The following is a 25,622-nucleotide window of genomic DNA, read 5'->3' on the forward strand; positions in this document are numbered from 1 at the left end:
ATGACTCAATGATATTCCATGACAGTTTCTTACCAGATTTTGTCTAGACATCCCCTTTATTACTGGGTACACTCTTCCTTTCCTCTTTTTAGCTATTACAAAAAGCATGGCTGTAAATATTTTTTGGTATATGTGGGAACTTTTTCTTCACCCTTGACTTCTTTGCTTCCTCCTCCTATTTTACATGTATCAAATATAGGATGAAGCATAATAATGCAATGTAAATATATATATATACATATATATATATAAACCTATATGCACATATTTAAAACATGAATATAAATATATGTGCATATATAAAAATATGTGTGGGTATTCACACACATACACACACACACACACAAGAATTCTGGATTTTGTCAAAGAGATAAGTTGTTGACTATTAATTACTCCCTTCTGCAAAAGTCAGAAGCACGAAGCCCTTTAATAATGTAGGACATTCTTAGTCTGCCCTACTGGGTTTCACCTGTAAGTTTTTGCTTGGATCATATTTTGACTCAAAATTCAGAGGGAGAGAAGCCTTCTCCATTTGCTATTTGTTCACCTGGTGCTTCTCTTCCAGATGTTGCACTTCTTTGGTGAATCCACAAATGATTTAGCTGTTAAATGAGTTGGGCAAACCTCATTAATTCCAAGTTCACTGATTGAGAACTTGTGATAATTCACAGAGGGAATGAACTGATGTTTGCCTTTACAGTATCAGTGAAAAGGGGATCTCACTAAGCAAATGAATAATGTCAATAAGATTTGTTGGGGAGGGGGAGGGAGGGTGGATGTGTACCTAGGAGAGAACAAATGATTTTGGAGAATTTTAGAAATATCACTTACACACAGCAAATGAAATTACACAGGGTACTACAGGCCAACAATTGCTCTGGTTAATACTTTGATATACTAATTACAAATTATTCTTATCTATTCACTAAAGCAGGAAGTTATCTAGGGCTAGTTCCAATTTTGGGTAAGCATGAGAGGCAGTGTCCTAGGGTAGAGAATACTAGGGATCCTGATATTATTACATAAATGTACATAATTTTAATGCTGGAAAAATCTCTAATCCCTAGCATATAGGAATTAATTTTATGATATCAATTTCCACAGATCATGGTGAAAAGGAATTGACCTGGATGGATAGAGAAATGCTCTTGTCACCCTCATCTTAACACTAAGATGATATATTTTAAAAATAATTTTTACAGAAATATTAGCTATTAGATTTTATTGTTAGATGAGCTTGATTATTGTCTCTGCATAAGTGATTTAGGGTAATCACTGTGACTGCTTTAATGTAATTTTCTATTTTTTTCTCTGATTTATTTTATTTTATTTTTTAAATTAAAGCTTTTTAATTTTCAAAAGATATGCATGGATAATTTTTCAACATTAACCCTTGCAAAACCTTGTGTTTCAATTTCTTTCCTTCCCCTCATTCCCTTCCCTAGATAGCAAGTAATCCAATATATGTTAAACATGGTAAAATATATGTTAAATCTAATATATGCATAAGTATTCATACAATTATAATATTTCTGAAGAACTTAGCGCAGTGCCTGACCTATAATAAACATTATCTAAATGTTTATTCTCTTCCCCCCCCCCATCCCTTCCCCTAAGTGACTTGTCCTGGGTCACATAGCTAGTAAATGTCTGAGTTTAGATTTGAATTCAAATCTTCTGGACTCCAATGCTCTTTCACTGTCCTGTGCTGCCCCTGTCTATTCAAACTGGCTTTCCAGTTGTCCAAATGTTTACGGTTTTACTATAATTCTCTGTGTTCAGAGTTGAAACTCTGATCTTCAGAACACATGACTAGGGCAAGTTCTGTGATGAGGGTACTCAGGTTTTAACTTTAAAGAATCAAAAGAATGGCAGTTTGTATGCGTGTCTATCCCTTTTTTCTAAGTCTGGTAGAATCAGTTCTTGGATTTCCAGGACTGTTCTCATCGCCTTGACCTTTCTCTTAGTTATTATTAAGAATAGCTAACCTAATTAAAGTATTCAAAAACTGTTATTTGATATGTCTAATGAACAAATAAAAAATAACTATTTTCCCTGACCCCAATTAAATTTGTATTATAAATACTTGTTTTTGCTTGCTATTGGTTTGAAAATTATAGAAAAATAAGGAATATTTAGTAAATATAAGTATGAAGGCAGGGACTGTTTCCATTTGAATGAATAAAAATGTAATATTTTTGCCTATTCCAATGTCTGGAACACAGTAGGTACTTAATACATATTTATTGGATTGAATATTAATTGATAAGAAGCAGTATATAATAAAGCTGATTACATAGGGCAATTATACAATGATAAAGCCCAAAGGGGAGGAGTGGAGTTATTTGGATCAAGAACACAAGCCTCTTTTTGCTACTGCTTATTTTTAGTGGGCAGAGCTCAATGCAGTTCACTTTTATTATTTTTTCTTTTATTTTCGCTTCCATTTTTCTTCTGCCTTTGGAAAAAAACAACAACATTAACTTTGATTATTTCCAACCAAAAGGTGTCTCCATCCTTTAAAAACTTCAATTACCCCTTATATGACACTATTATACCCACTGCTACCATCTATCTATGTAGTATCTTCTCCTGCCAGGTGATCTTCAGCATCTTTCTAAGACAATCCAAAAGGAAGCGATTCAGTTTTCTGGCACGGGGCTGTTATAATGTTCAAGTTCCACAGGTGTGCAACAATGAGGTCAGCACAATGGCTCCGTGGACCTTCAGGTCAATAGTCAGTCTAATATCTCTCCTGAAAACTCAGCCCTGTCTTGTTGGGTAGATTATCATTGCCATGTCCCAAGTGTCCTCTCTGGCTGAGTATTCCCCTCCTTCCTTTGCTCATTCTTCATCCCTATCCATTCTGCCATCCACAGGAGTTTCCCCAAGTCCTCTCCTGCACCTTTTTTTCTTATTGCTCTATACTATCCCATTTACAGGCAGCTAGGTTGGTACAGTGAATAGAGCCCCGGGCTTGGAATCAGAAAAAATATGAATTCAGATCTGACCTTAGACACTTACCAGCTGTGTGATCCTGGGTAAGTCACTTAATCCTGTTTGCCTCAGTTTACTCATCTGTAAAATGAACTGCAGAAGGAAATGGCAAGCCACTCCATCAAAATCCCAAATAAGATGACAAAGAGTTGCAAATGACTGAATAATAATAATCTCTTTTGGTGATTTCATCAGATTTCATAGCTTCAACTCTCAACAGAAATGATTTCCAGATGTATATATCCAGCTTGAGTTTCTCTCCTGAGTTAGTCACACTAACTGCCTTTTAGACGTAGAACACTGGATTTCCTGAAGACTTCTCAAACGTGTTCAAACATAGCTAATTATCTCTCCCTCCCCCAAATCCTGCCCTATTCCTATTTCTATTGATGACACACCAGCTTCACCAATATAGTGTCATCCTTGGTTTCACTTATTTACTCTGCATAGACCATCATTTGCCAAATCTCGTCATTTCTCTCTCCACAACATGTCCAGTATATTCCCCCTTCTCTCCATTCATACAGCCACCACTTCATCATCTCTAGCCTGGACTATTACTGAGTTTCCCTTTCTCAAATCTCTCCCTAAGCCGACCCTTCACTCACAGATGTTTTTCCAAAAGCACAGGTCTAACCATGTCACTGCTTCTCTACTGACTCGTTTCTATCTCTAGAATCAAAGTGATTCCAATCTCTTTGTAACCTGGTTTTTCCTTACCTTTGGGATCCAGCTATATCAGGCTCTGACTCTATCTTAGTTTTGTGCCTTTGCCATGGCTTTCTTCTCCCATTCTTGGAAAGCTCTCTACCCTTACCTCTGACTCAGTTTCTCTGACTTTCTCCAAGGCTCAGCCCCAAGCCCACCTTCTGCAAGATACCTTTCTCAGGTCTCGCAGTTACTTGCACCTTTCACTCTGATTATCTCACCTTTACTTTGTTTTTTGATATGTATCAAGATATCTACATGGTGAGGATCATCTTAGAATATAAGCTTTCTTGTGTATATCTATAGAATATAAGTTTCCAGTGCTTGGAACTGTGCTTGCTGTAGTAAACTAAGTACCACATATACTTTTGTTTGATTGACAATGTGCAAATAATATTCAATAATAATATAAATTGAAATGCAAAGTCATTTAATAAGAATTCAACTTAATTTAGAAAACATTTATGAAGTCCCTGCTCTGTGCCATGTATTGGTATTATGGTTGTTATTGATTTTTTATTCTGGAAGAAGACTAATGACATCACGATGGTGATATCTTGACTGGCAAGTGAATTAAATTCAAATAAGGCAGAGCTGTGCAAAGCCATCAGCCTCCCTCTCTCCTCTAGAGTCATCAGAATCTAATGGCAACGCTTAGGTCATCCTGATTGACGATGGTCCCAGATGGAAGGGGAGACGTTGGTCTTTTAAAAATATATTATTTTAATTATTATTATTATTATTGACTTTGGCTTTTTAAGCTAAGAGCTTTCCCAGATCTGTTTGTCAGAGGCAACACCCATTCAGTAAGAACTGAGGCAAAAGATGGTCTAGTTTGCGTTCCCAAAAGATCTGGGAGAGGGGCACTGGGTTAGAATACAAGAACAAAGCCAAATCATCCCTGCCCTCAAGGAAATGATATTTTGTCAGTGACTCATTCTTCCCATGGAAGATAACACCTCTCCTTTAATCTTTGGAGAAACATGACTTTTTCCTTTTTGAGGCAGCATAGAGTAGTAGGTGGTGAGCTGGTCAGCAAGATGTGGGCTCAGTTTTGCACCTGACTCCTATGGCATCAGATGATTCTGGGTAAACCATTTCTTTTCCTTCTCTCTCTCAGATTTAATTTGCAAATCTCCCCAAATAGTGAGGGAGATTTCCTCTCATGGGAGTTCTCTATATCAGTTTAATTACAGGTCTAGTCCACAACCCTGTGAGCATTCAGACCTTTCCATTTTATAAGCATTCTAGTATCTAATTATTGGTTAATAAGAGAAACATTTCTTATCTTTCAACAGCACTTCTAGCTGCAATAGCAAACACAGACTCCTGTAAATGCCAAGGGGAGATAAAAATGAATTTGTACTCTTGTTAGTGAGAAAGACATGGAGAATGATAATGAAGACAGGAGCTGGGAAAAGATGAGAAGACAAGATAGAGCTTAATGAGCCTGGAGAGAACATTTGTCATACGTGAAGTGGGTTTGGACTTCTCCATCTTCTCTCTGGAAGCTAGAAGCCAGAAGCAACTGCAGAACCTCAAGAGATTGAAAACTGGAAGAATCCAAAAAGAGGGAAATTCCTCATGTAAATGCAGGGATTTGGTCTCCACCAATGAGGAGAGAGGCTCATATCAATCAGCTTTGAGATTTAGGCTACAAATGCAATTAACAAAATTAACCACCAATTAAGAAAGTGTTAAAGCTCAAATTTACTTTACATTTAATACTAGCAATCAATCAAAATCCCTACATTTAATATTAAATAATTCTATCAATATAAGATTTAAGTTCAAAGCAACAAAAAGGAAATATTTAACCTTATACCTTTTTGCATAATGATTTAGTCTCAACTCTCTCCCTCACTCCCCAGTATGAATTTGGGATTCTATTTTTATGCTTTGATTCCATCTACCTTTGTAAATCACTCAGTTTCTTCCTGATGTTTATCTTGTGGAAGATTTCTCACACATAATAATTCAGAACTAATTTGTTATTTATTTTCCACTGTATTTATTAATTCATAGAATTAATTAACATTATGCTTCTAAGGGTATAAAGTGCTTTAAATTTAGGCTTTAGAACTACACAAATCTAAAACCCACTAATAGTACCCCACAAAAACCCTGAGAGAAAACTAATCCACAGACACATATTAACTAACCATAAAAAAGAAAACCAGCCTTCATGCTGAAATCATTCAACAATGAAAAAACCAACCCAGCGGAGAGACCAGACTGCATGTGTTCATAGTGAATCCCATCATAATTCTCAAGTTCCTTGTTATATGCCAATACATTTTAGTGATATGTTAAAATGAGTAAATATCAGGCCAAGAAAATTAAAGCAATACAAATATCAAATAAAATATAATACTCCTATTTCTGATTCATGCTCATAATGAATTGGCAGCAAGGGTGAAAATTACTAGTTGTGTTTTTCTTAATTTTTAGTTTTGATGGAAAGCTTTTTTTTTCTTTTTTTGGTTAAGGCAATTGGAATTAAGTGACTTAACTATAGTCACACAGCTAGTAAATGTGAAGTGTCTGAGGCTGGATTTGAACTCAGGTCCTTCTAATTTCAGGACTAGTATTCTTTCTACTCTGCCACCTAGCTTACCTTGAGAGTGTTTTTTTTTAAATGATTTTCATTTTCAAATGTATCCCTTCTAGCTCTTCTGCTCAGCCCTTGACCAAATAAATGAAAAAAAAAACACTCATTAAGCACTTGTTGTATACACTATATATTGCATATATATATATATATATACATATATATATATCTATGCAATGCTAAGCATTGGGCATATAGACATAAAAAAGCAAAATTGTCTTTAACCTCAAGAAGCTTACATTTGAGCCAGAAGAGACAACATCTATAAGGAAATATGGCCAAAAGAAGGATCTGGGAACTCACAGGTGGATCGATGGCAACATGATTTCCAGAGCAAGATGTAGAAAGGGGTAAGCAGTGATGATGATGATGATAAATAACATAAAACAACAACCTTAAGGTTTAGAAAACGCTTTGTGTATGTTATCTAATTTGGATCTTGCAGTGATCATATGAAGTAGGTGCTATTATTATTCTCATTTTATGGATGATAGTGATAATAATAGGTAACTTTTATATAGTACCTACTATGTGCTACCATACTAATTGACAATTGTCACCTCATTTGATCTTCACGACAATCCTGGAGATAATTGCTCTTAATATCTCCGTTTTATAGATGAGACAAACAGAGGTTTGGTGAATTGCCCAGAGTCACTCAGCTAGGGAGTGTCAGGAGCCAACTTTACAATATAGTACCAACTCCGGACCCAGTCTCTCTTTCCTTCACCACCTACCTGTTCCTTCTATGTAGGAATAAAAGCATTCTTATCTATATTTTGACACTGGGTAAACTGAGCTATAAAAGGAATAGTAAGCGTGGCTAATGAAAAGCTCAATAATGCAAATTTACTGTATTGGCAGGTATAATTGAGAATAGCTGCTTAATGTTGACTTTAGGCACTTTCTGTTCCAGCCAAAACATGTGTTTCCACATGCCTGAGAATGCCTTATCATTAAAAGCAGGCTTACCTCTGGAAATTGGCTAAGTAGATTTGCTAGAAATCATACAACGGAGAAAGATAAAGGTTATTCCATGAATGTTTCCTCTTTCCAGGTTCTTTGTCTATTATAGCGATAATAATGATAAGGCTGATTTTACCTATCTTGGATATGCTGGGTAATAAATCACCTGGAAATCACAGGAGTCACAGAATGGAGCTTCAGAAGACTTGGCTCTACTACATACACCCACTGTGTAAAATAAGGTCCGTCAGTCACAGGCTCATAGGATTGGATGGAATTTCCATTTTACAGATGAGTAAACAATTCTTAGAAAAAGATGTTGACAAGATCACATAACGCATCAAGTGAGTTGGTGAAGTGACTTAAAAAAACAGGTCTTCTAATACGTATTTAATTGCTCAGACTCTTGGTACATATTTATAAAATGAGGAACTTAGAATCAGGTAATGGCTTAAATTCATTCTAATGTCTAAATTCTATTCTAAATCAGTAAGATATCCTAAAAGAATTTTTAGCATAGTAGAACCAAAAAGAAACAAATTCACTATATCATTGCATAGATGTTTTTACTTTCATATAATTTTCTTGACTAATATTGGTTAATATTTAGTATTTGAAAACTGTAATATTTAGGTGACTCAGTGGAAAAAAGTGTTGGTCTGAGAGTTGGGAGGATGTGAGTTCAAATTGAGCCTCAGTCACTTACTAGTTGTGTGACCCTGGGCAAGTCATTTAACTTTGTTTGTCTCAGTTTCCTCATTTGTAAAATGAGCTGGGGAAAGAAATGTCGAAACACTCCAGTATCTTTGCCAAGAAAACCCCCTATAGAGTGGTGAAGTCTCAGACATGACTGAACAAACAACAGCTAGCAAATATTTTATCTGTTATATATTTGGAAGAGAATTTTAGAAGTAGCAGTGTAACTGATATCACTGGGAGTGACTTATGGAAAATTTTCAAAAGTGCAGTTTGAATAGTTTCTATATGTATATAACTAGGTCTTGATGAATTCAATAAGAAGTCCTCTGAAATGGTCCGATATATTCAAATTTGCACTATTTGAAGTTATAATTATGTAAAATATAGTAGTTATTTCCAGTCCAAGGCAAATTTACAGTGAAAATTGAGATAATGCATTATTCTCACTAATCGGGAACTAGCTGCATTGTTTCACAAAAGTCAATTCCTCATGAATATTGTTAGTATCCAATTATAGCGAACATTGTTCTGAAGGGGCCTAGGTTAATTGCTGCTGAGTGATTTGTCATGTCCAACTCTTTGAGACTCCATATAGGGTTTTCTTGGCAAAGATATTAGAGTCATTTGCCATTTCTTTCTCCAGCTCGTTTACAGATGAGAGAGCTGAGGCAGACAAGGTTAAATGATTTATCCAGGATCCTTCGCAAGGCTGGAGCTTACATCAATCTGTGAGATATACGTTTAATTAGTAAATAAATATACATTTAATGATACAAAATATAAACAAATTTATGTGGAGAGACAGACATAGACAGAAAGAGAGAGACAGAGAACTCAACAACATGAAGAATGGGGAAGGCTTTGTACAGGAGATAACGCCTGAAATGTGTGTCTTGAAATAAGCTAGAATTCAAGAGTAGGAGATGAGAGATAGATAGCTAGATGTCAGGATTTTAAGATAATTTAATTCAGAGAGATTACATATAGCTGAGGTGTCAAATGTGGAACCAACTGTCCTCATGAGACCCATAATACCTCTAACTTGAACCAGATTTTTTAAAAAAATAGTATTTTGTACTCCCCAATTACATGCAAAAACAATTTTCAACATTCCTTTTTAAAATCTTGAGTTGCAAATTTTCTTCCTTCCTCTCTCTCCACCCCCCTATTGAGAAGGCAAGCAGTGCACAGTCATGCAAAAATATTTCGATAACAACACAAACCAGATTAAAACGTAATTGAGAAATATTTTACAAAATAAAGAAAAACAATATAACATTTGTTGGTTTTGTTCAGTCTTTCTGTCTTTGTGATCCCATTTGGGTTTTCCTGGCAGAGATACTGGAGTGGTTTGCCATTTCTTTCTCCAGCTCATTTTACAGTTGAGGAAACTGAGGCACACGGGATGAAGTGACTTGCCCAGGGTTACACAGCTAGTAAGTGTGTGAGGCAGGATTTGAATTCAGATCTACGTAACTCCAGGTCTGGTATTTCAACCACTGAGTCACCTAGCTACCCAATACCAAATTATAAAAATCAAATTATGGTTTTCAAAGTCAATATTCAGGAAGGGATCTAATTTTTTTTAATTTGACACTACTAATCTAGAGAGTATAGTAAACAGAAAAAAAAAGGTTTGAGAGAAAGTCCTGGGGTTCTCCTATACAAAAAGGTTGGAGAATAAATGGTGATTAGGCAAAAAAGATTGAGAAGGAATGATTAGTTTGGAAGGAGGAAAGAGTAATGTTTTAAAAAAAATCTATGGAGAAAAGGATGTCTAGGAGGAGGGAACAGTCAGTTATGTCAAAAGCCTCTAGGAGGTCAGGAATGATGGGAACTGAAGAAAGGTAGATGGAAGTGTTAGGAGACTATGTGAAACCTTGGAAAGAGCACTTTTAATTCAGTGATGAGTCCAGCAATGCAAAAACTACAGGAGTTGGAAGTGGGAAAGAAGGCCCATGAGATTAGTTATATTAAAAGATTTGTAAACCTTTACAATTATCCATGTGTTCCAGGGTGTTCAGAGAGGACTAGCACCCCGGTATAAGACACTTTTTGTGTCTGACTCACCTGTGGCTCCCAGAAGAGAGAGCGCGCAGTGGTCCATCTCTGGAAAATCCCTCTTGGTAGGCAGGCTCAATGAAGTTGAGGGGAACTGACAAGCTTCAAACCTGTAGGTGAATTAGGGGGATGTCTACCTGAAGCATGTGAACACTTCCCCCAGTCGAACGGGCAGATGAGAACAGTTTGTTCCAATAGTCAGGAAAGGCAGCTGAAGCAGGTATTGTGGAGTGCTTAAAGCTTGGCCAGATGTGGCTCTTTTTTTTTTTTTTTCCTTTGTGAGGCAATTTGGGTTAAGGGACTTGCCCAGGGTCACATAGTTAGGAAGTGTTAAGTGTCTGAGGCCAGATTTGAACCCAGGTCCTCCTGACTTCAGGGCTTTATATACTATACCAACCAGATGCCCCAGATGTGGCTCTTTTCAACAATGAGGTGATTCAGACCAGTTCCAATGATCTTGTGATGGAGAGAGCCATCTGTACCCAGAAAGAGGACTGTGGGAACTGAGTGTGGATCAGAATATAGAATTTTCACTCTTCTTATTGTTTGCTTGATTTTTGTTTTCTTTCTCATTTTTTCCCTTTTTAATCTGATTTTTCTTGTGCAAGATAATTGTATATATATATATATATATATATATATATATGTATATTGGATTTAACATATATTTTTAACATGTTAAATATATATTGGATTACTTGCCATCTAGGTGAGGGAGTGGGGGAAAGGGAGTAAATTTGGAACACAAGGTTTTGCGAGGGTCAGTGTTGAAAGATTATCCATGCAAACCTTGAAGACCAAGGTTATCCACTGCATCTGGATGTTGTCAGTCATTTGACTTTTCAGCTTGCCACTAGACTTGGATGACTCTGGAAGAATGAAGTGACAAGTTTGGGCAACTTTGCCCCACTTAAATCCAATTAAAGTACAAGCCAAGACATCTCCCTCTGATGCTGTTGGTCCCCCTCCAAAGTGAATGACAAACAATGACATCAATAAAATGTCAGCCATCATCATCATCATTATTAAAATGGGGATAATAAGATCAATTATTCCCATCTCATAATATTTCTCTAAGGCTCAAAGTGCTTCATGAGCCTTAAAATGCTATCTAATTATTAGTTATTATTATTCTTGTTGCTAATAAAATGGGGAATTATCCCCATTTAATGGCCATATCTTCCTTATAGGATAATGTATATATTTGCCAGTCCATGGGTGGGTGGGAGATTAAGGTCCCCAATCCAAATAATGGCCAAGATTTTATGTTTAAGGAGACCAGATTCAGTCCTGGGGGACCCAGATCTCTAAAGAAAGAAGATCAGATTATTTTTCATTATTTCTGGCTCATTTTATCCTTACTCCTGACTAGAACCCTGGAGACAGTGTCTTAAACAAAATTTTAGAATGGCTCATGTTTGGTGTCTTTCTTAGAGAGGTCACTAAGTCTGCAAAATAGACCAAGTAAAGTATAACATTTAATTTCCTCCACTACAAAAGAAATATCAAAAACAAAATCTTTTAAGACCACTTTAATATGAAACACGCATCTATAACTCCTATTGTATTCTCCTAGAAGTCTGATTCTCAAATGATCACAACATGAAACCTTCTTTTGCTTTGAGACTGGATCTCTCTACCGTGCCCAGGCTGAAGGAGCACTGGTCACTCTTGGTTGGTATAGAGACTTTCTGACCTGAACTTGGTTTCCCCTCTTCAGTCAACCTGATGGGTGCCAGTTTGGGGCTTGCCACTTCCATATGCTTGATTTAGCATGGATGCCTGATTGAATTGGGCTGATGCAGCTTGGAGATCTCCAACACAACTCACCTGTTAGCCTCGGTCTCCCCAGAAGTACGCTTACAGGTCTGCGACACCATGCCTGGCCAAACGGGAGACCTTTTGGCGGGCTCTACAAAAGTCACCTAACCTTCCTCCTTAGCTCTGATTGACTGAAAAGGTCCTTCAGAGTGTGTGTCTTCAGGCAAGCCACGACTTAGCTTGGGTTTAGTCTCTTGTCAAAGGTAATCTTTTCCAAAAACTGTTTGACTGACTGTACAAGACCTTCTCTGGGCAATCAGAACCGAGACCCAGGAACACCTGACCTCTTGGACTCATGGGGTGGCCACCAAGTTTATGAACATCCACCTCAAGATCACTATTCAACCATTTCTCCCCCCCTCTCTCTTCTTCTTCTTCTTTTTCTCTCTTCTGTCTCTCTCCTCTCTCCCTCTCCCTCTCCCTCCCTCCCTCCCTCCCTCCCTCCCTCCCTCTCTCCCTCCCTCCCTCCCTGCCTCTCTCTCTCTCTCTCTCTCTCTCTCTCTCTCTCTCTCTCTCTCTCTCTCTCTCTCTCTCTCTCTCTCTCTCTCTCTCTCTCTCTCTCTCTCTCTTTCCTCCCTCTCTGTGTGTCTGTCTTTCTGACAGACTGACTACCATGGGAATTCCAAGATGGAGCTATCCAAATCCCAAGACCAATCCTTTCTCCTTAGAAGAAAGGAAGACCAGGAGAACATGTGCTCCTTTTTGACAGCCTCCTTTCATGATGTGAGAAGGGGATATCACATGGGAACCACCTAGAAGCCTTTGGGGGAACACGAGGCTGGAGCACGTGCCTCATTGGACATGGTCGGGGTACAGACTCAGCACTGCTCATCCTCCATGGGATGGTGCCCTCAGACTCGTCCACATGAAGTGGGCTCCAATCCAACTTCCCCACCTCTCTCCCTGTCCTAAATAAACTACTTTGCAAGCCTTAAAGCACTATAAAAACACTATTATCATTTGCTGTACCCTTTTGATTTCTAACTTCTTGTCTTCACTGTGATCCCTTGGTGAGTAGCTTTATTTTTTTATATGTTTATATGCTGATTTTTCTCCTAGTATATCCTTTTCCAACTGAGCCATATGGAAATGATTACACTGTTAACAATCGAAGCACTTTCCATTCGGAAGGTGGCCAGGTTCCCAGAAGCCTTTGAGAATGAAGATGACACCTTTGAATATATACCTAATTGGAAGAATGCTGCAAACAAATGTGGGAGAAATGTTTTTTTTTTCCCTCTGCTGGTTCTCTTTTTGCAATCTATGTCTGCTCCAACACAAGGATGCTGAAGCTTTAATAATTTCCTCAGGGAGGGAGGGAGGATTAAGTCATCCATCTTATTCTCTTATTGCTAAAGCTGAAAGTTCTGGGATGTCTGTGTTTGCAATCGCGTTCATAGGATGGAAATTTTGCAAACTCAACATGGTTGATCCCTGAAAGCATAGCAAAATGAGGTTTGAAAGAATGGATTAGTGCTTTCCTTGGAGAAAGGCAGTTAAGGTTCAACTAAGAAGGAGGCTTGAGTCGGGATAAAGACATTTCTTCTTCTCATTCCATAAAGGATGACAATCCAGCTGGAGAATTTCATAAAGGGGGATGTGGGTGGGAAAGCTCAGACCTAATGTAGTTATAGGGCAGTCAACAAGCATCTGTTAAGCACTATTATTATAATATGTTCCAGGCACTGTGCTAAGCCCCAAGATTACATATACAGTCAGCAGGAGAGTTCTGCCCTCAAAGAGATTATGTTTGAGTGAATTAAGTCAATGGATGAAGAGAAGCCGTAAAGTTGGTGGTCCCTACAGAGCTGGATGGTGGGAGCAGTCAAGGAGATCTTGCTGGGCTTGGGGGTGGCAAAGTTCAGCTGATTCATCAAAGCAGAGACACCCAAGGATAGAATCTGGGTTACTAACAGGAAGGAGATGGAGGAAGAGGAGAGAAGGGACAAAGGAGGAAGAGGAGGAGAAGAAAGAGAAGGAGGAAGAGGAAGAGGAAGATGAGGAGAAGAAAGAGAAGGAGGAGGAAAAAATAGAAGCAATAGTTTGGATATAGAATAATGAAACGGCTTCTAGAGTACAGGAAAGAAAGTAATTTTTAAGGGGGTGATGTCAGATTGTGAAAGGCTTTAAAAAGCCAAACAGATGAACTGCCTTTTTCTTAGTGGTAAGAAGGAGCAACTGAAGGATAATGAGCAGGTGAGTGGTATGATCAGACCCGAGCTTAAGGAAAATCACTTTGGCAGCTGGGAGGAGGAGAGAAGGGAAAAGGCTAGATTGGAGACCAATTAGGAAGTCATCACAAAGGGTGATGGGAGCCTGAACTAACTAAGATGGTGGCTGAGTGGTATGGTTTTTTCTGTGCACGTTGTCTCTGCTGAGAAATTGTAAATCCTACAAGAGAGGATTGTTTATCTTTTTATCCCTTGAACCTGGTACAGTACCTGGGAAAATAGCGTATTCATTGATTGCCAATCTAATTTTTTGGGGTCAAAACCTTCTAAAATCCTAATACTGCAGGCCAATAATATATATTGCAACCTTATATGTACTCTAGTATACAAAGCACATGTTCTTCACCTACCCCTTTTAAAATATAGTCATATTTTTATAGGAAAAAAATGAACAGTACTGAACTTGTCATTCCTGGAAATTCTGACTAGTGACCAAGCATCTTTAGAATTTGAGGAAATTGAGTTTTCCACATAAAACGGCTATCTGACCCTGTTTGGAAGAAACGCTAAAATTGCACCAGTGAAGAATGCTGCTGGGTGCCAAAAATCACAAATAGCAAACTATTGGGATGGCTATCCCAAGGCAAGACTCCCCCTCCATGCAGAGGACATTCAGACGCAGGATCAAGAAACCAGTCCTGGCAGGAAGGGAATTATGCTGTCAGTCAGTCAATCAATAAACATTCATTACTGGCTGACTACTGATCAGTTGGAGGGGGTGCTGGTTAATTAAATTTAATTCAATAAATATTTATCAGGGGCCTAGCATGTATATGACATAGAAGATACAATAAAAAACAAACAAACCCAAATCAGACTCTTTAGGAGCTTATATTGGGCTATAAAATATATATACCCAAAAAAAAAAAAAAAATATATATATATATATAAAGAAATGCTATCCAACAAAAGGATTTCTAGAATAGTAATAATCATAACCTGAGTTCAAATTCAGCCTCAGGTATTCACTAGCTGTGTGACTTTGGGCAAATCACTTCATCTTTATTTGCCTCAGTTTCCTTTTCTGTAAAACTGGGATGAGGATTGTGAGGAACAATAAGAAAATAATGGAAAAGTGCTTACCACAGTACCTGGCACATAGTACGTGTTACATAAATGTTAGCACTTATTAAAACAAATTTGATAGAATATCAAATTAGTATAAAATAAATTATTATAATTTTAAATCATTTCTAACATGAAATATAATAAGTAGCTGTTATAAATATCAAGAGTGCAAAGGACTTTGACAACTGGCAGTGGAAATTTTTCCTGTAGAAGGTAACACCTGAATTAAGTTCTTAAGGAAGTAGATGTTATGAGGAGGAAATGAGGGGGAAATGGGTTTCACATATGGGGGATCCCTTGAATAAAGATAGCTGGGAAGGAGATGGAATGTCCCATAGGGCAAATAGTTGGCAGGCCAGTTAGACTAGAATGGCAGGTACATGAAGGGGAATAATAAGAAATTAGAATGGAAAATGAAGTGGAAGCCAGATTGTGAAGGGCTTTCAAATGATTTATCATTTTATTAAGTAGGATTCTTCATGCTGACAATATCTAATAGCAGTGTGTACACTGGCGACTTTCCCACTTGCTTAACCCTAAGATTCCATGGCTAATGTGCAGAAGCTGGAGAAGCAATGAAGGCTTTGACGCCACGTCTGCAGGCTGGCAGCTCATCTGAACACATGTGACTTTCCAGCAGAAACTTTGCACTTTTCATTCTCCCAGAAAAAGGGGGTACAAAGTCAGATTACTTTAATACAACTGAACTTAATGGAGAATAATTGAATTTAGAAAATAAACCATAATTCTAAAACTGCTTTTTTAAGGATTTCTGAGCATAATGTGTCTTTTTAAGAATCCCTGTGATATCATAATATCATGGGAATTATCACAAAGATGCCTTACCCTCACTCCACCAATCAACCTTTAAAAATAAATAAACGTGGGAGATGAGATTTTAAGGGAAATTGACAATACTTTTAATTGACCATACTTTTAAGGAAAATTGACTATATATATATGTATATATGTGTGTGTGTGTATATATCTATATATGTATGTATCTATCTATCTATCTATATATCTATATATATATAAAATAAAGGGGTACACCCCTTTCCCTCTTCAAAAAAAAAAACCTCACACTATTTCTATATTCTTTTATTATGGGCAACAGAGAATATTTAATTCTCTGAATGTTCTACTAATAAATTCTTCTCTTCCCAAGGGAATCTTTCTCTCCAGATCCTCCTAAAATGGAGGATTAAAACATTGTTGACACTGGCAATGGCCATGTTGCTTATGTGGAAACAGTGGGATTCTGCTTGCATCCCAATGAGGAAACTCAAATTTATCTAGTTGCCCAGTTCACGGGGGAGTGGGGGTAGATAGATGAGGCCCCTCTGCTCAGTGTCTCCTGTGACTGAGTCAGGCTAAATTTCTGATTTGGTCCCTGTGTCAGTGTGATCCACTGCATTATCGACTCACAAATGTCTCCTTGTGGCTTTGGGGACCGAAAGGGGAGGCTGGGCTGAGTCTTGAGGAATACAACAACCAAGTGATGGAACAGTCAATTAGAGATTGTCAAAAGGTCATATTTTGAGGTACATTTTGCAAACACTTTCTAAACAGAATAAACAAATTCAAAGATCACTTAATAGTTTTGCCTCAAACCTTTTAAGAGAAACCAGACATAGTACTGAATAATTAATGTAGAGGAAAGCAGCAGACAAATGTTTCTAAGGAATACTAGCAGGAGAGGAATGGTGAGAGGCAAGGGGGAATAAATTACAGTGTCAGAATAATGTGACAGTCTCTCGGAGTTTTAAAAGGAAAGTTGGGTTTAACTAATGAGCAACAACCCTTCCCGAGGCACGTCTAACTTATTTTTATTGTTCTGTGCTTCAGCACTCTAGACGATTCTCTAAGATTACAAATTGTGGAGAAGGGGCTGACCTACATTGCTCACATCCCTGTTGCCTCAGTTTTTGCAGATGCGGGAGAGGACCATCCCCATCCCCATGCATTAGTAAGTCTGAGATTTACTGTATTTCTCCCCAGAGATGTGGATTGCATCTGGTCCACACATTCTTATCCTCTATAATTCTTGCCCATGCTTTCCCATAAATGCTCCACTGTAAGGGGAGTCCATCCAAAATTTGGGGGACTTTTCGTAGGTCTTTTGATGTTTAGGGGGTCAATAAAGTGAGGGGAGCTAAGTAATGTGATAGAGTGCTGATTTTGGAATCAGGAAGACTCGTTTGCCGGTTTGAATTTGGTCTCAGACACTCATTGGTTGTATGATCCTGGGCAAGTCACTTAATCCTGTTTGCCTCAGTTTCCTCATCTGTAAAATGAGCTAGAGAAGGAAATGGCCAACCACTCTAGTATCTCTGCCAAGAAAACCCCCAACTCCTAAAGAGTTGGACACAAATGAAAAATGAACCACAATAAAAGTATGAAGTGCTTACAATGTGCCGGGCAATGTAAATGCTGGGGATGCAAGGAAAGACAAAAGACAGACCCTGTCCTTAAGGAGCTCACAATCTAATGGAAGAGATAACATAAAAAGCAGATGAAAAATTCGGGGTTGGATAGGGGAAGATGAAGGGTCCCTGGTGTGAGGGCAGGATGACATCTGGCAACCAGCTGGGAAAAGATGCTCAGTCTGCTTTAGAGTCCCCCTTAAATAGGGGATGAGGGGAGCTCTCTGATGACCCCCCTCTCCCCTCCAGTTAGATGGATGAGGTGCCCAAAGGAGCACACTGAAGAAGTGTGAATTTCAGAGCTGATGTCAACTTGCTGGAGAAAAAGATAAAATCCAGGTGAGCCGCCAGGTGGGAGAATGATTTTGTGGGTTCCACTCACTCTGACAAAAATAAACAAAACAAAACAAAAAGGCTGAGATATTCTGAAATTGTAACCTTGTTAAATGAAGTCGACAGCTCTAATTACTGTATTAATATTGTTTTCTCTACAGCTTTTGTCTGCCTTTAGTGCCTGGCACATAGGAGATGCTTGATAAATGTGGATTGAATTGAACTATATTGAGCTGGATTGGCAGCCAGATGTGGCCATTTTGGTTTTGGCGGTGACGGGGAAGGGTCTCTCTCAGAAGGCTAAAAATCCTCCCTAGCAAAGAACCTCTTTAAGCCCTTGTTTCCTCCACATGGGTGAGGGTGACCTCATATTTAAGACAGCTAATGTGATTAAGCAATAGCAGGAGTGCAGACAGTTCTGGGGCCTCTAATCAACCTTGTGAGTCATGACCAACAACTTAATCTATTTATGAGCATTTCGATTTTGTGTATTGTGTAACCGTGAGCTGTATTAGGTTATTGTCTACAACAGAAATATTATTACTAAGACTAACAAAGTACTGAATTTTTCTTTTTTTTTTAAATAGTATTTTCTTAATTAAATGAAATCTCAATCTGTTAACTTCCAATTGATCTGTAATTTCAGCCTTAGTCATACATTTTAATCATTCTCAAATTAGTTCAAATTCACCAAGTACTCTTTTGTTCCTGTCACCTTCAGATGCTATAGAAGCATCAGTTATTATTGATTTTAACATTAATATAATTGGTCTAATCTGTGATTTCGTTGACATAGGGCACTCCTGGTGAGGAAAATATACCTATCAATGCAGAGCACTGACTGCTCTGAAGCTTAATAGTTCTGGAGAGTTACCTGGGGCATTAATAGCGCCTGTTTCCCATGGTTATTGTGAGGGTCAGTTGAAATAATAATTCTAAAGTGTTCAGCACAGTGCCTGGCACATCGTAAGTACTCTGTCAGTTGTTGTTATTATCATTGTGATTAATGATAATAATGATTGCCATTATTTTGTTATAATTTTTGCAATTAATAATTCTTTTAATAATTATAAATTATAATAATCAATAAGGATTAAAATTGTTATTGCTACGGTTATTTTTTTTCCAGTAACTTTATTTTTAAATACATTGCTTTATGAATCATGGTGGGAGAGAAAATCAGAGCAAAAAGGAAAAACCATGGGAGAGATTAAAAAAAAACAACCAGAAAAAAGAAGTGAACATAGCATGTGTGATTGCTATGGTTATTATTGTTGTTATTATAGTTATTTACTCCAGTGTAGTTCTGGGAATGGTGCCATTTCTTACAAGATAAAACATGGAAATTTTGCCTCCTCAGTTTCACATTCCCTGTCCTTCCCCCACTTTTTTTTTAAGCTTTAATTTATTGGTTAAATATCTGATGGTGATTTTCAAGTATTAGAGTGCATATCTGTATGTGAATGTGTATATTGTATTTTGCAAACATATTACTACTTTTTAATTAACTAACTATTGTTATGACAGAAGTCATAACAATAATCACAAATCAACTCAATGAACTAATTTAATTACTAATTATTACCAATCCACTTAATGATATCCAATCAATTATTCAATCATTTTAATAAGACAATTTACTAACATTTTAAATAATTGTTTCTGTTAGTTTTTTTAATCTGCTATTTTATATATATTATTGCTTAATGAACAAACAGCCACTGTATGACAGACAGCCTATTCTTGGTTAGCTACTCACTAAGCTATAATGCCTTATCTACTATATAAGGTGGCAACAATGGGATCTGTTTTCTCAAAGGTATAGTATCATTTTCTGTGTAGATATTTATCTATATTTAGTACCTTGATGAGGTCTGACATTATAGAATTCAGGTCTTGATAGAGATCAGAAGTACAATTAACTTGAGATGGGTAAGATGTCCAGCAAGTTAAAGATGGATAACATCCATCTTATCAGAAGCTGAACAAATATGGATTTAGGCATTATGACAGTAGGATCAGTACACATTTCAACTTGTATAGAATCATAATAAAGATTTAGATCTGTAAGGGACCTTGAAGATCAGTTAGATTATCCCTACTCTACAGATAAGGAAATTGAGGTCAAGAGAAGAAAAGTGCCCTAAGGTCACACTAGTAAGTCAGAACCAAGATTTGGACCCGGGCTCCTGTCTTCATGAATTAGGTAAAGCTTCAAAGCTTTTCATCCACTGAATATTATTTTTATTATTTTTGTACAGCTACATATTGGACCTAGGAATATGAATCTCTCTTTTTGCAGGATAGATGAGACAACTGAATAATAAAGATGCTATGAAAAAAATTCCATTCTCAGGTGAAATTATAGAATGGAGAAGAACAGATTGTGAATGTTTTCAAGGCTCCATTTAAGGGCAGAGTTTTACAGAGATACATCATGCTCTACACTTTGATTCCCTCATTCATTGTTAGGATTACAAGGTGATAACTCAGGTTGATAACTCAGTTGATAACATATCATATGATATCAGGTTGATAACTCATATCATATGATAACTTATCAGGTTGATAATTCAAAGGTGATAACTCAGTCGGTAGAGCATGAGACTCTTAATCTCAGGCTTGTGAGTTTGGGCCCCATGTTGGGCGCCAAAATGTAAAGGTCCTGTCGTCTCTAAGTTATAATCCTTCTCTGGGAGGAGATCTCTTTTCTGTAAAATCTTTTCCTCTGTAAGCAGGTTTCTTGGGAAGCTTCTGGAGCCTCCAGCCGGACTCTCTCCTTCCAGACTGCCGTCCCAACTCTGTCCCAGACTAGCCTCTCCTTGCCCAACTGCCCTCCTTTTTTATCCTAGCAGAGAATGGGCTAGTGAGAACTCAACAGGGCCTGTGAGAACTCCCACAGCCAATGAACTTGCTCCTTTTAAAGGTGTAAACTCCTCTTCAGAAGTCCAAAGGTGTAAACTCCCCTTAAAGGCCCGAACCAAAGGTATGAATTCTGAGCTAGAGAATTGCCCAGATAACCTGAGTTATCACCTTGTAATCCTAACAATTCATCCCTCTTTGGGTCACTGACTGTTGGGTCATTGTTGGATTGTTTTATCTTTGGGCCATCCCCAATGCATAGGCACAGAGACATATAGACACATACATGTTCACCTAGTTGTTGCTTATCAATCTAATATTAACAGTTTTCAACTAGAACATTTGAAATCTTGGAAGAATTCTTAGAATGACTCTGTGTGTGTGTGTGTGTGTGTGTGTGTATGTGTGTGTGTGTGTATGTGTGTGTGTGTGTGTGTGTGTGTGTATGTGTGTGTGTGTATGTTGTAAGAAATAACAGATTGATGGATTTAAACTCAAGGATACTGTGTTCAAATCCTATCTTGGGTACTTAAGATCTCTGAGACTCTCCTTTTTTATTTGCATAATGGGGATAATAATGGCACATACTTTACAGTTATGAAGATCAAATAAGTAAAATGTTCATAAAACATCTCACAAACCTGAAAAAGCTATATTAATGTGAGCTATTGTTATGAAAATAATTCTATAATTAAATATTCCTGAATTCAAATCTAGTCCCAGGCAATCGCTATGTGAACCTATTGAAGTTACTTTCCTGTTTGCCTCAGTTCCTCATCTGTAAAATGAGCTGGAGGAGGAAATGATAAACTAATCCAGAATTTTTGTCAAGAAAACTCCAAAAAGAGCTTTAAAGAGTCAGACATGATTAAAATAACTAAACAAAATAATATTCAACATCAAAATTTATGAGGAGATACTGTTTCTGGTATTTAGTATTTCATTTGGAAATATAATTAATTTGACAGATAAATATAGTGCAAGTAAGTTTGGGGAAGTTGGATATTCAGTTTGCTGTACTAACTGGGACTGTTGTTAGTTCTTTATTCTCAAAGAGGGCCAGTGACATCAGAAAGGTAATGTCTTGATTTCAGGTGAATTGGATTTAAGCGAGGCAGAAATGTGCAAATTCACCAGCTCCACACTCTTCTCTGGAGGTCCAGAGGCAAGACATCGATCAGTTGACTGGAGATGGCCCTGGATACAGTGAGAGACCTTGACTTTTTTAAAGCTATAATTTTTCCCAATTCTCAGTTTGTGTGAGAAAATGACCATTCAGGATTAAAGTGAGGTAAGAAATGAGGCAAAAAATGAACTCTTTTACCCAGTCAAAAAAAAAAAAATTCAATCTGGAAATGGAAAAGCCTCAGGGTTTCTAATCAAAACCAAAACAACTGCTATTTACTCTAAGCTATCAGAGCTCAATGACCAAGTTTGGCCTGGTACCTCTTGTTGGCTAATCAGTGAGAACAAGAGAGATTTGGGTTGAAGGCTAGACCAAGTGGTTTAATTTGAATCCCAGTGAGTTTTATCAAATCCTGAACAGTGATGTATTTCAACAAACCATAAATGAAACTATTTTGGGCAAAACAGCTAATTGTTCCAGTTTTTCTTTAAGTAGTAGAATAAATAAGTAGGGAAGAGAGAAAGAAAAAAAAAAAAAAAGAAATCTGGCCTATCTATAAATACCAAGATATTTTACAAGGTCTCAGTAACCAAAATTTATATTCCTTTGGGTAGAGCATCCGTAGATAAAGGTGTAATGCCGGAGAAACTGAGGCAAGATAGAGCTTAGAGAGTTTTTTTAATATTTTATTAATTGGAGAGTTTAATTGACTGGACAGGACTCTCGTCTCAAAGTATCCAGTAATGAATGGGGGAACCATGAACACTTTTATAGCTCTTCAGACAAAGGGAAGGAAAAAGCGGGAAAATCAGGATTGGGGGGAAGTTATAAACTTTTACTAAAAGCCAGAGTCAGGATGTTTGAATAACAGAAGTCAAGATGTCAGTGAAGTATCCGTAATAGTCTTATCTTTTGCAATATCTTAGAGGGGCAGTGTCATAAATTCTTGGGGGCAGAAGGAGCTAGGAGTCAGGAAGTCTGATCTGCTCCTCATCTCCCATTGACAATTTATAACTTTAGAACAAATGGTCCTCAGTCTTAAGGAACCAGGGGGGTTTTATGACTTAGGGGACTGAGGCAGAACAGTTAAGGAAACTGAGATAGAACAATTCATGGAAACTCAGGACAATGAGGGAAACTAGTGCAGGGAAACTGAGGTAGAACAGCTCAAGGAGATTGTGGCACAACAAAGGTATGGTTCCTTATGTGAACAAAGTGAAAGGAGGGAGGGAAGAAAGAAGGAAGGAGGGAAGGAAGGAAGGAAGAAAAAAGAAAAGTAGGAAAGAAGGAAGAAAGCAATAAAGGACAAAAGGAAAGAAAAGAAGGAAGGAAGAAGGGAAAGAGAGAGAGAGGGAGGGGGAAGGAGGGAGGAATGAGAAAAAGTGGGAAGGTTATGATAGAAAGGTGAATTTTTGATCAATTTGTGGGGATAGAATAAAACTATTTCCCCTATCTTAAGTCCTCATTTTAATGTGGGATGGCTGCAGGAGACAGTCAGAGGATGAATTGGGTTATGATAGTTTCCACTTCACCCTCCAATGCTCTCATGAAACAAGGGTTCCATAAGGTTTGGGGTCAAGGACCAACCATGCTTTTGTATAAACCATCACTTATGCTGGTGATATACTTCTGCCTTGTCTCCAATTCTTTTCTTTCAAGGCTCAGCTAAGGTGCCAAATACTTTGTGAAGTCTTTATTGATGAGTTTTTTTTTTTTTCCTAAGGCACTTTGCTATCTTGATACTGATCTAGGTATTGCATTCCTTTCAGCGAAGTCCTTGATAGCAGGAACTACATCATTTTTTTAGATCCAAGAGAGCTTGGCACAATGACTTGAACGTACTCCAACACCTCTTCAATGGGTCTGTGATTTCATTGCCATGAGGACTCTTCCTAACAATTCAAAAACATCCATTTGTGCCTTCTGACCAAGATCTTGAAGTTCAAGGACACTTCATGGTCAGCATAAACCAACAGTCTGACATAGCAGAAAATAATCGTAGACTGCTTTATGAGAGCTATAATCTTCAGGATTCTTAAGGTAATGGCCCTGCTGAATTATATCCTGGTCAGGTCATCTCTAAACTTTATTTCTAAAATAAATTCTCTAAAAGTCATTTCTAAAGAAATCATTTCTAACCACTACATTTAGCAAGAGCGTGGATACTTACAGGAGCAACCAGAAGAGTGTGCCCAAAATGGTGTAGGATCTAAATGAAGATTGATTGAAGGAAATAGAAATGTTTAGCTTGGCAAAGAGAAATCTTGGAGAAGGGAGTGGGGAAGAAGAGACATTTTTATGAATTTGTGGAGATTCATGGAAAAATATCCTTAGAAGGTAAAACTAGGTATAATGGGTGAAAGTTGCAAGGAGACAAATGAATGCTTGATGCAAGAAAACAACTTTAAAAAAAGAAAGAAAAACAATCAGAGCTATCCATAAGTGAAATGAATTGTCTTGAGAAGTCATGACTGGAACTATTCAAGCTAAGGTTAGATGGCTATTTATTGGACACAATGGTGCTTAATAAATGTTTGTTGAATTGAACGTGGTAGACTATACTCTTATTCAAGTATCAGTTGGACTAAATGGTCCCTTTAGCTCTGGGATTCTCATCCTATGTGGATTATTTCCATGTCCACTAAAAAGTTCCTCTTTGTGGAGAGTCTGTCCAGAGTGCTGATAATCTTTCTCTAGGTGTTTTAGAATTACACAGGTACCAGTGCAGCATGGGAACTGTCCATCTGTAATAGCTTGTTCCCTCTGTATGACAGGGCCACCTCTTTCTTCAGTCATACATCTCTTTGATGATATCTTTTATGCTTCTTATTGTGTGTAATTCATCACTGGCAATGTGCTACAGCCCATTTGTGCCCACCATTCATCTCTCTATTGCCCCTTGGGTGACTCACAATTTTGATTCTTCAGAGACTGTAACATTTCATGATTTGCAGCCAAATCACATCTTAGGAAAATATTGATCTTAAAATATTTCTGCCTCCTGCCTCTTCTCTCCCCTCCCCAAATCTGGTAGGTTTTAGAAAAATTTGTCATATCTAATTGGATTAGACAGGAAAAAAGAGAAGGGAATGGGGTGGGGGAGAAGGGAATTAACCACTGAGGTTAATCGATTTAAGGTAAGGTTAAGGTTAAGGCTGTAACACTGAGTCTGGGAGAAGATAAAAAGAGACATGACAGGTTGCTATAATTACTCAATTCTTTATAGGTTGAGATGAATATAAAGAAACAATTACCAATCTATTCTGTTTTTTTTTTTTTAAATTGCTGTTAGCCACCAACTGATCTAAAAGCTTAGCCTTAATGTTCACATTTCAATGGTCTTTAAATCACATAAAAACATCATTACAAATACTTGTTTCATTATTACCTGCTAAATTTGCCAAATGGTCATATTCAATACAAATAAATTCATGGCACATTATTGGTTCAATAAGTATTGATCTACTTATGAAGCAGTCATACGTGTTTTAAATTTTGTATTTGAGTCTGAGGAACTACTGAATAATATAACCTTGAAAGCATGATATTAGGAGCATCATTTAATGACGATTCTCTTCTCCCTTGGGGTGTCACAGTGGGTGACATTCTGAGCATGGAAGACTATGGAAATGGCCCATCTCCTTACCAATTTAATGCCTTCTGCATCTAATATTAAACCTACTTGAAATATCCTGGGGCAGAAAGCAAAAGCC

Source organism: Sminthopsis crassicaudata, chromosome 5, assembly GCF_048593235.1.
Source record: "Sminthopsis crassicaudata isolate SCR6 chromosome 5, ASM4859323v1, whole genome shotgun sequence".
Classification (NCBI taxonomy): Eukaryota; Metazoa; Chordata; class Mammalia; order Dasyuromorphia; family Dasyuridae; genus Sminthopsis; species Sminthopsis crassicaudata.